A 9,592-nucleotide genomic window follows, 5' to 3' on the forward strand; every position below is an offset into this window, starting at 1 on the left:
AAATGGCTGCACTGGCTAGGGATGGGCCAGGCCAAAGCCCAGGACCTGAAGCTTATTCCAGTCTCCCACATGAATGCAGGGGTCCAAGCACTTGGGCCATCTTCTGCTGGTTTCTCATGCATGATAACCAGGAGCTGAATCAGAAGTGGAGTAGTCGGAACTCAAATCGGTACCCACTGCTGCCCCAAACCACTACACCAAGTGCTGACCCCTAAATGCTGCATTTTTAAGGATGTCATACTGGAAAGTATTTTACTTAAAGGCCTAGTTCATCATATTACTAAAAATTGTTGGAATTTTTAAGAGAATGCACTTACATTTAAAAATTCTCTTTAAAATACATTTATTTATTTATCTTTAATGTATTTTATTTATTTGAAAGATGGAGTTACAGGAGAAGTCTTACATCTGCTGGTTCACTCCCCAAATGGCCACAACACCCAGAACTGAAACATTCTGAAGCCAGGAGCTTCTTCCAGGTCTCCAACATGGGTGCAAGGGCCCAAGGACTTGGACCATCCTCTGCTACTTTCCCAGGCACATTAGCAGGGAGCTGGATCAGAAGTTGAGCAGCCAGGATTTGAACCAGTGCCCATATGGGATGCCAGCATTGCAGGCAGGGGCTTTAACACAACGCACCATAGCACCAGCCCCTAAAATACATTTAAAACATAATAAAATATTGGGGGCCAGCAATGTGGCATGGTGGGCTAAGCCTTTGCCTGCAGTTCCAGTATCCCATATAGGCACCGGTTCATGTCTTAGCTGCTCCTCTTCCAATCCAGGTCCCTGCTAATGTGCCTGGGAAAGCAGCGGATGATGGCACAAATCCTTGGGCCCCTCCACCTGTGTGGGAGACCCAGGAAAAGCTCCTGGCTCCTGGCTTTGGAACAGCCCAGCTCTGGCTATTGCAGCCATTTGGGGAGTAAACCAGTGGATGGAAGACCTCTCTCTCTGTCTCTCCCTCTCTCTGTCTGTAACTCTGCCTCTCAAATAAGTAAGTAAAATCTTAAAAGAAAAAGAAAAGAAAAATTAATATTTAATGACAGAGTCAGTGATGTACACTTTATATTTATAGTGAACTCATACAAGGAAGAAATTGCATAACACCAATTCGAAAATTAACAAAGCATACTAAAGATAAATCACAGGAGAAAATATTCAAATGGTCAAAAAGTGTATAAAAACATGCTGGATGTCATGATTATCGGATAAATGCATATTAGAATAGTGAGAGATCATCTTTTATCTATCAGATGACAATTTAAAAGATTTATAATATGCTAGACACATTCATTATTAGTGGGAGTGCAAATTGATACAGACTTTTCAGAGTACAGTTTGGCAAATATATTGATTAAAATTTTAAACCTATTATTTTTGGATATTTTGAGCCAATACTTAAAAGATAGACCATCTTGCTGCCAAATTCCTAGTAATTAATCATTTCTTCCTTTAAATCAGTGAGTGAAAGGGTTTTGACCTCAAAGAGGCAGGTATCAATTAGAAAAGTCTTTTAGGAAAGTTCATTTTTTAACTTCTCAAGATAACCTTCACATATTGTACCCTCTGGTTCATCAGCACCCAGATGTGGAGTGTCCTTGTTGGCCAGTGAACTGCATCCACGGAGCAGACAGAAGTCTAGAGATCTGTCCCCTTGACATCACCTGCTCACTGCTTCTTTTGAAATGATCCACCTCCCCCTTGTGAACAAAATGATAAACAGCAATGACAATGACACTTAATAACATTTCCTTCCTCATTTAGAGTATAGAAGATACTATTCACTGCAGGGGTATTGCAAAGCAGCAGGCATGAAAAAGCCCTTGAGACATAACGCAAGTGCATGGGAAAGAACTTGAAAGGATAGTGTTCATGCTGCTGAGAAGTGGGAGAAGATTGCCAGAGATGCTGAGGGACCTCATCATCTATCCTACGGTCACATAGCTAACACAAACGATCCCCCTTGATCTGAAACTATCTAGGTCTTGCTGTGCCTCCTGTCTTAGTACAGTCTTGCAAAGTCCTTTGGCTTACAAAAAAGAAAAGATTGTATGACTAATGTCCAAGAAAGTCCCTTCCTTGGGATTGTTCCCTACACCTATATGTACCTTTACCTTTTAACCCAGTAACTCATGCTCTAAGGCTCTATCATAAAAAAAAATTGTTTTGAACATGTCTAAAGAAGCACAGATAGGATGGATGTTCTTTTCTTGGCTATTTATAACAAAAAAAAAAAAAAAAAAGCTGGGGCCTTGACTGTTGCGGCCATCTGGGGAGTGAATCAGTGGCTTCAAAGTTAGAGTTTCAGAGGGAGAGGGAGAGGAAGAGAGGGAGAGAGGGGGAGAAGGAGAGAGGGAGAGAGAGAAAGAGATCTTCCATCCACTGGTTCACTCCCCAAATGATTGCTACAACTGGAGCTGGTCCAGGTCTCCCATGTGGGTGCAAAGGCACAAGGACTTGGGCCATTTTGCTGCTCTCCCAGGCACACCAGCAGGGAGCTGGATCAGAAGTGGAGCAGCCAGAACTCTAACTTGTGCCCATATGGGATACTAGCACCTCAGGTGGCTTTACCAGCTAGAAAGGAGAATAAAAAGGTGGGATAAACATGCATAGTCACACACAGGTATCAGGTTAAGTGAAAAGAAGGAAACTGCACAATTGCATACAGCAGCATAAAATCATTTAGATTAAATACATACATATGTTTATATATTAACCTAAATGACATTTAATTTGTGCATGTATTATGCACACACATGTATTCTCACACAGAACTGTATCTATTTTGATAGTTTTTATAAAGAAGAGGAAAGATTGGCTCCAATTAAAGGGACTAGAGGAGGGTGTCTGAGCTGGGTGCAGGCCAATGGAGATGAGTGGTGAGAGAGCCTGAAGTGAGGATCTGAGGGCAGACTGTGTTGGATTTGTGCATTCATTTTGTAAAATTTCAAAAACTTATCAGTCACCCACTACGTATATGCAAGCATTGTGCAGAGCAATATTTGGGGATGACAGTTATACTTCCCTGCCCTCTGGGGATTCACAGAGAAGTAACCAGACATTCATAGTGTAGCAAGATCGGCCTTAAGACCCAACTGTGTCTGGTGAATCAGAGGAGTACAAAAGGTGGGAGAAGCCACCGCGTCCCTTCAAGGGAAAGCCTCTTCTGGCCTTCTGCGCTCCCCTGGTACACTGTCTTGGTTGACGCCAAGACTGACCTTGTGTGCGCCAGATGAATTACATGAGAAATTGCAGGGTCTCTGACAAAGCAGGACCTGTGCTGAGGTGGGCACCGACGTCTCTCCCTCAGCTAACAAAATTTCCTGAACTGTAGAGACACAGACAGCAGAACTTCAGTATCCTCAACCATCTCTCTCTACCACTAACACCCAGTGTCTATGATACCTTCTATTCTTTATTCAACAAAGAACAATATCTCTCATTATGAAATTAAAGACCTGAAGTTTTTAATGCAAATGCTGCCTGAAAGCAACTTCCACTAAAGTATACAAAGTCCATCTGCAGGCAATAAATATGGAACAAGTTAATGAATGGCAAAATAAATGAAATCAGATTCCCTCCAGTTTTGGTAGAATGAAAAAAGAAAAAATGTAACTGCAATAGCAGACTGATATTTTGATGGTAACCAGTGTATTTTTCATTCTCCATATCTCCCTCTTGCTCTGTGATCTTTCCCTCAATTCCAGGCTCAGAGGACAGCTGCTTCTATAGCCTTGGTAAAAGAAGGTCACGACAGACAACAGAGAACTGCCAATTTTCACTTAGGTTTTGAGTTTCAAAATAGAATTTTGAAAAAACTCCTGGCACAGACAATAGATTAAGATAATAGTTTGTTGAGGATCAAAGCTAAAATTAATGCATAAGCGTTTTTATCTTGGAAGAATGCATAATATCAGAATGAATTTTCCTTTCTGTATTTTTCTGGTAGGACTACCAGGACAGAATACCAAAAACCAGGTGGCTTAAACAACAGAAATTTGTTTCCTCACAGTTCTGAAGCCTGAGAGTTCCAGATCAAGGTGCTGGTGAGGTGGTTTTGTGGTGAAGCCTCTCTTCCTGGCTTGCAGACAGATGTGTTCTTGCTACGTCCCACATGGCTTTTCCCCAGTGTGCAAGCTCCTGCTACCTCTTCCTCTTATTATAAGGACACCAGTCTTACTGGATTAGGATCCCACCCTTATAACCCCAGCTAACCTTAATCACCTCCTTAAGAGTCCCAGTTCCAAGTGTAGTCACTCTGGGGGTTAGGACTCCAACTAATGAATTTAACAGGACACAACTCAGTCACTAACACTTCCTAAATTTGTTAAGTCAACTTTTCCAAAAGGAATACAGTCCAATTAGAGTTTCTGTAGTAGTCATGTTATTAAAAAGTAAAAATAATTAAGTGAAATTAATTTTGATACTGTACTTCATTCAACATTTCCTAAGTATTTTTGGACATGTAAGCTATATTAAATTTTTTAAAATAAACTTATCTTTTAATTGCACTTTTCTATGAACATTTTTTTTTTATTTGAAAGGCAGAGACACAGAAAGAGAAAGACAGATAAAGAGAGATTTTCCCATCTGCTGGTTCATTCCCCTAAAGCCTACAGCAGCTGGGACTGGGAAAGGTTGAAGCCAGGAGACTGGGTCTCCCAGTGGGTAGCAGGGACCAAGTACTTGAACGCTTCCTAGCTGCTTCCCAGGTTGCACATTGGCAAATAGCTGGAACTGGAGGCAGAGCTAGGACTCAAACTGAGGCACTCTTTTATGGCATGCAAGCAACCCAAAGGGCAACCTAACTGCTACAAGAAACACTCACTCCTATACTAAAATTATCTCTGTTTTACAATCTATTCTTTATAGTAAGACTTGCAGTTGTGTGCATTCTCACTTTCGGTACAACTCAATGTGAACTAACCATATTTCAAAGGAACAATAGCCACACGTGACTAGTGGCTACTGTATTGATGGTCTGTACTATTAGAAAATTTTCCAAGCTGATGACAGAGATGTCAAATGAGAGGGGGAAAGAGAATGACTAGAAGATGTAGCTGAGACCCCAAGGAAGGGAGCTGAGGTGGGAGTCACCAGGCCTAAGAGAATCCTCAGATTAGATTGGGGGTCCAAGAGCAGAGGGGCCTACTGTCTCACTTCTCCTGTGGGACCAGGGGATAACGGGAAAGAGAAGTGTGTCTGAGAGAGCTGCCCTATGAAATCCTCCAGAGTGGCATGGAGAACATCCAACAGTTCCTCATGTTCCCAAGAGGACCAAGGACGTGGCTCAGGGAGAGAGGTCACAGTCAAGGTGAGGAAGCTGCCAGGGCTGGGAGTGATGGGAATGTGCACATCACTAGGGAATGCCAGCCTGGAGGGGCGCTGGCACTCAGCGTCACCACACATTTCCAGGAATTTAGATGCCACGTGAGGAGGGAGACGATAAAAAGCAAATTCTGAACCCAGGAAGTTTACCAGAATGATGTGGGGAAAACAATAAGTTTATCTGCAGTCTAATGAACTACATTTCTGCTGTCAGATAAAATAGAAGCTTGAAATAGAAATTTAAGTTCAGTTAAAGATTTTCAAGTTTGGTTTTGTGGACTGAAAACACAAGTCTAGGGGTGGACGATTGGCTTAGTAGTTAAGATATCCACATCCTACATTGCAGTACCTGGATTTTAGTGCTGACTCCACACCCAATTCCAGCTTCCTGCTAATGCACACCCTGGGAGGCAGCAGGTGATGGCTCAAGTCCCTAGGTCCCTGCCACCCACACTGGAGACTGCATGGAGTTCTAAGCTCTTGACTCCAGCCTTGCCCAGCCCTGGCTGCTGCAGGCATTTGAGAGTAAACCAGTAGATGGGAGATCTCTCTCTCTCTCTCTTTCAATCTGAGTGTTTGTGGTGCATGTGTGTTTCTCTCTGCATTCAAATTAATTAATTTTTTTATTTGTAAAAAATTATTTTTGTTAAATAAGTTTGTTAAATTTATTTATTTGTTGTAGCCAAGTATGGCTACCCTGGATCTGTGCAAAGGCAAGCAGTGGCTAGAAAAAGGTGAAAGGTTCCACAAAGAGCAGGCAGGGTTTAAAGCATTGGGCAGGGTGGACTCCTTCAAGGACTTACGCCCAGCCTAGTGGAGGGCATATGGACCTAGGAACCCCACAGTCAAACCTATCTACAGAATTCACTGACTTGCTCCCCTTCTGCCACTTTATTTCTTCTCTGCCGTCTCCATATTGACCCCAGGAAGTGTCCCTTCCTGTTTCGGGTGCTCTGGAAGGGTGGGAGGCGAGCTGCAGTGAAACTGCTAGAACTTAGCGCTCTGAGTCAGAGGCTGACCACAAGAAAACACAAGGACCTTTGCCTCTGAGCTCTCTGCTTGAATTGACTGGCTTTTCCAGCTTGCATTCCCTTCCTTGATTGTGGCTGGTTTATGGCATAAACCTTGTTGAGATCTCTTCCCAGGACTGGAGCCACTGGGGTACAAAGTTTAAGAAGGTCCTAGCTCTCAACTTGCTCCCTGCAGTGAGCGCTTCTTTTAGCCCCAGGTGCCTCACAAGACTCACCCTGGCCTAGATCTGCAGGCTTCCTCCCCACTGCTGGGTGCTCCTGTGGTCTGTTATTGTGAGCAGCTGCATGGTTTGTGTCTCAGGGCCCCACAGCTCTCCACGCACACACCGTTGCACTTTGGCATGCATATGTGCAAAACAGCCTGGTGGTTCCACTGTAGAAACTGCCAGCAGGTAAATTACAGCACTTTGGACCTATTGCTAGAAGGGACTTTAATGAGAATACAATTTTTGTTGTTCATCAAGAGGCAGAGAGAGACACAGGATACAAGAGACAGAGACAGAGAAAGCTTCCAATTACTTGTTCATTCCCCCAAATGCCTGCAACAGGCAAAGCTAGTTTGAAGCCACGAGCCAGAAACCTGATCCAGATCTCCCACAAGAATGACAGGGACTCAACTACTTGAAACATCACTTGCTACCTCTCAGGGTGCTTATTAGCAGAAAGCTAGAATAGAGAACAAGCCAGGGATCAAACTCAGGAACTCTATATAGGATGCAGGTGTCTCGACCATTAGGCCAAATGCACACACCTGATCATATAATTTAATTGCCTGATACTATTTGAGATTTTGAGACTTTGTATTTGTTCTTTGTTTTACTTTGGAAATTCTCTTTGGGCTATTAATTAAAGTATCTTTGTAATGGTGGTTTAGAAAGGAAAAGTTATTCCCAGTACTGTTACCTGTTGGGGAAAATGATAAAATACATGTATTCAGGTCAGCTTGAAAGAGCCATGACCAAACCAATATATAACAAAACTGTTTATGCTTTTGTGATTGGGTTCAAGCAAGTATCTCCCTGCCCTCAAGGACTGAATGGGACCAGAGTAATATTAAAATAAATAACTTGAAGTTAAAATGATGACATCTCCAGAGGTCTAAATAAGTAAAGTCCAGTAGGATATGTAAATCTACATCAAAGCTGCATTAGAGACAGACTTCCTATTGCATAGTGAGTCCAACACAGCAGTTTTCCTCTGGATGCCAGCAACAAGGCTCTATATTTAGCTAAGTACATTTCCCAATCCCAAGAAATCCATTCAGACATGACAATGATGGGAAAGCAGCTCTTAAATGTCCTACCTATCTTAAATATTGTAGTCTAATAACATTCAGGATCTGTAAACTTCAAAGCATTTTATAAGCACTTGATTAAAAATTCTTCACTATCCATCCAAGTCTAAAAATATCTTTCCAGCACTTTAAGGAGGGATCTGATGCACAGATTAAGTGACTCTTCGTCAACAGCGAAGGATTTGGACCCAGTCATTCTAGGTCCCCAGTCCAGTGGCTACTTCATGTGGACAGCCTCGTTTCCTCTGCCAAAAAATGAGTCACCTGACTAAGCTGGAGGCTGAAACATCATTTTTACTAACTCAATTCTTTTCCCAATTAGTGCAATAAACACTAATGCCCATCATGATAGAGCTGTCGAACAGAAAGGCTTGAACTCGTGTTTATGTATGGTTTGTGTATCTATATGTTATATTTCTCAGCTGCATAAACTTAGTTCCACTTAATCTGGATTTCCCAAGCAACCTAGCCTTCCATCAATATGTTGAAAGGTAATTTAATTCAAAGTTTGGTTAAACTAACCAAACAAAATATATTCATAATTAACTTTAAGAAGGCATCCTTAAAGGACAGTTCAGAGAAAAATCAGTTGCAAGGGGAACTGACAGTATTTGTCAAATAATGAAATCATTTTTCTTCTAAACTTTACAAGTTTATACTTCAGAAAAAGTAATAAGCAACATCTAAAAATCACCAATATGTCAATCTAAGACTGTTGATCAGATTTTACCTAATAAAAGGTATTAATGCTTCTATTACTGGAGTTTTAATTTTCTGATTATAAATGTACAGGATGACACAGCTTTCTTCAATAGATTCTGCTGGTGTTTCATTTCCTTTGTAGCTACTCAAAATTATTGTCAAATTATCATAATGCCCAACATAAAATTTTAAATACAGCTAATATTTCTCTTGAAATATGATGCTGGAGAGTCTGCTAATTAACTCCAAACTCAATTCAAATATAAAATAGCATGGTCTTATTTATTAGCCGTATAGCAAAGATTTACCATCTTCTCTTAACTATATAATTATTCATCCAAACCAAAGAAACATTCAGCTTAGTCATCAGAAAGGTTAAAAGACAGAAGCTTCCATTGCCAAGATTGAACAGGAAAATGAATCAGAAAATACTGATTTAATAACAGGGACTCATGCTCAGGTGAATCTGGCTAGAAGTCAGATACAGAGGGCATCTGTTGATGGGGAGAGCTGCAGCTTCTCTCGTATTTCTTATTTAGCATCAAGCCTCATATTAGTAAGGAATTTAAAGCAGCAAGCTAAAACAGTAGAAGGGAAGCCTATTTGCTTGGGATAGCATTGTGTCTCATTCTTCAAGCAGTGCTAAAATTAACAATAAGAATGAAGAACTAACACAGCCTTTTACCAATTAAATTAAGGGCAAACACTTGAAGAAGAATAAGTGGAAAACCAGTGAAATCAACTCTGGGTAGTAAATAGGGAAATCTAGTTCGGTTTCAAGTCACCTCCATCCCTGGCTCATTTACAAGGTGAAGTGGGCTATTCTGCGGTTATAGGACCACTGCATCTATTAAATGTCCTTCAAGGAGCAGAGTTTCTGTCCCCATAACCCAAGACAACTTTGATTCTTCCATGACTATGTATGCAAAAAGTCACTGTGTAAATCTGGCCAAGTAAATTAAATAAAGTAAATCTGTGTCCCCTTTCACTTTTTTTGGAAAATGTTGGTCTCCCCAGAAGCTGTTGGAAGAATGTATTAGATAATACTTGTAAAAGCTTTGCAAGTTTCATGTACTAGTTGCATGCTTAATAATAATGATTTAAAAATGGATATCCTTTAAAAGCAACTTAGAAAGAAAAGAACTACATTAGGATTCATCTGATAATGACTGAGACTCAAACTTTGGAATATTCTTGAGCAGCTAAGGATTCAGGAGGGAAAGCTCTTTACCTC

The 9,592-nt window shown here is 41.1% G+C and overlaps 1 protein-coding gene across 1 annotated transcript in view; it reads right to left on the reverse strand.

The window, feature by feature from the left end:
* Positions 1–4,178, reverse strand: part of ARL14 (ARF like GTPase 14) — a 32,040-nt gene extending 27,862 nt beyond the window's left edge. The window contains exon 1 of the mRNA XM_008266417.5: positions 4,014–4,178. The gene's annotated coding sequence lies outside the window, so the exon portion shown is untranslated. The remainder of the gene's footprint in view (positions 1–4,013) is intronic.
* Positions 4,179–9,592: the final 5,414 nt, after the last annotated feature.

This window comes from Oryctolagus cuniculus, chromosome 4 (assembly GCF_051225735.1).
Source record: "Oryctolagus cuniculus isolate XC-2025 breed Fujian yellow rabbit chromosome 4, ASM5122573v1, whole genome shotgun sequence".
In the NCBI taxonomy this organism is placed as follows: domain Eukaryota; kingdom Metazoa; phylum Chordata; class Mammalia; order Lagomorpha; family Leporidae; genus Oryctolagus; species Oryctolagus cuniculus.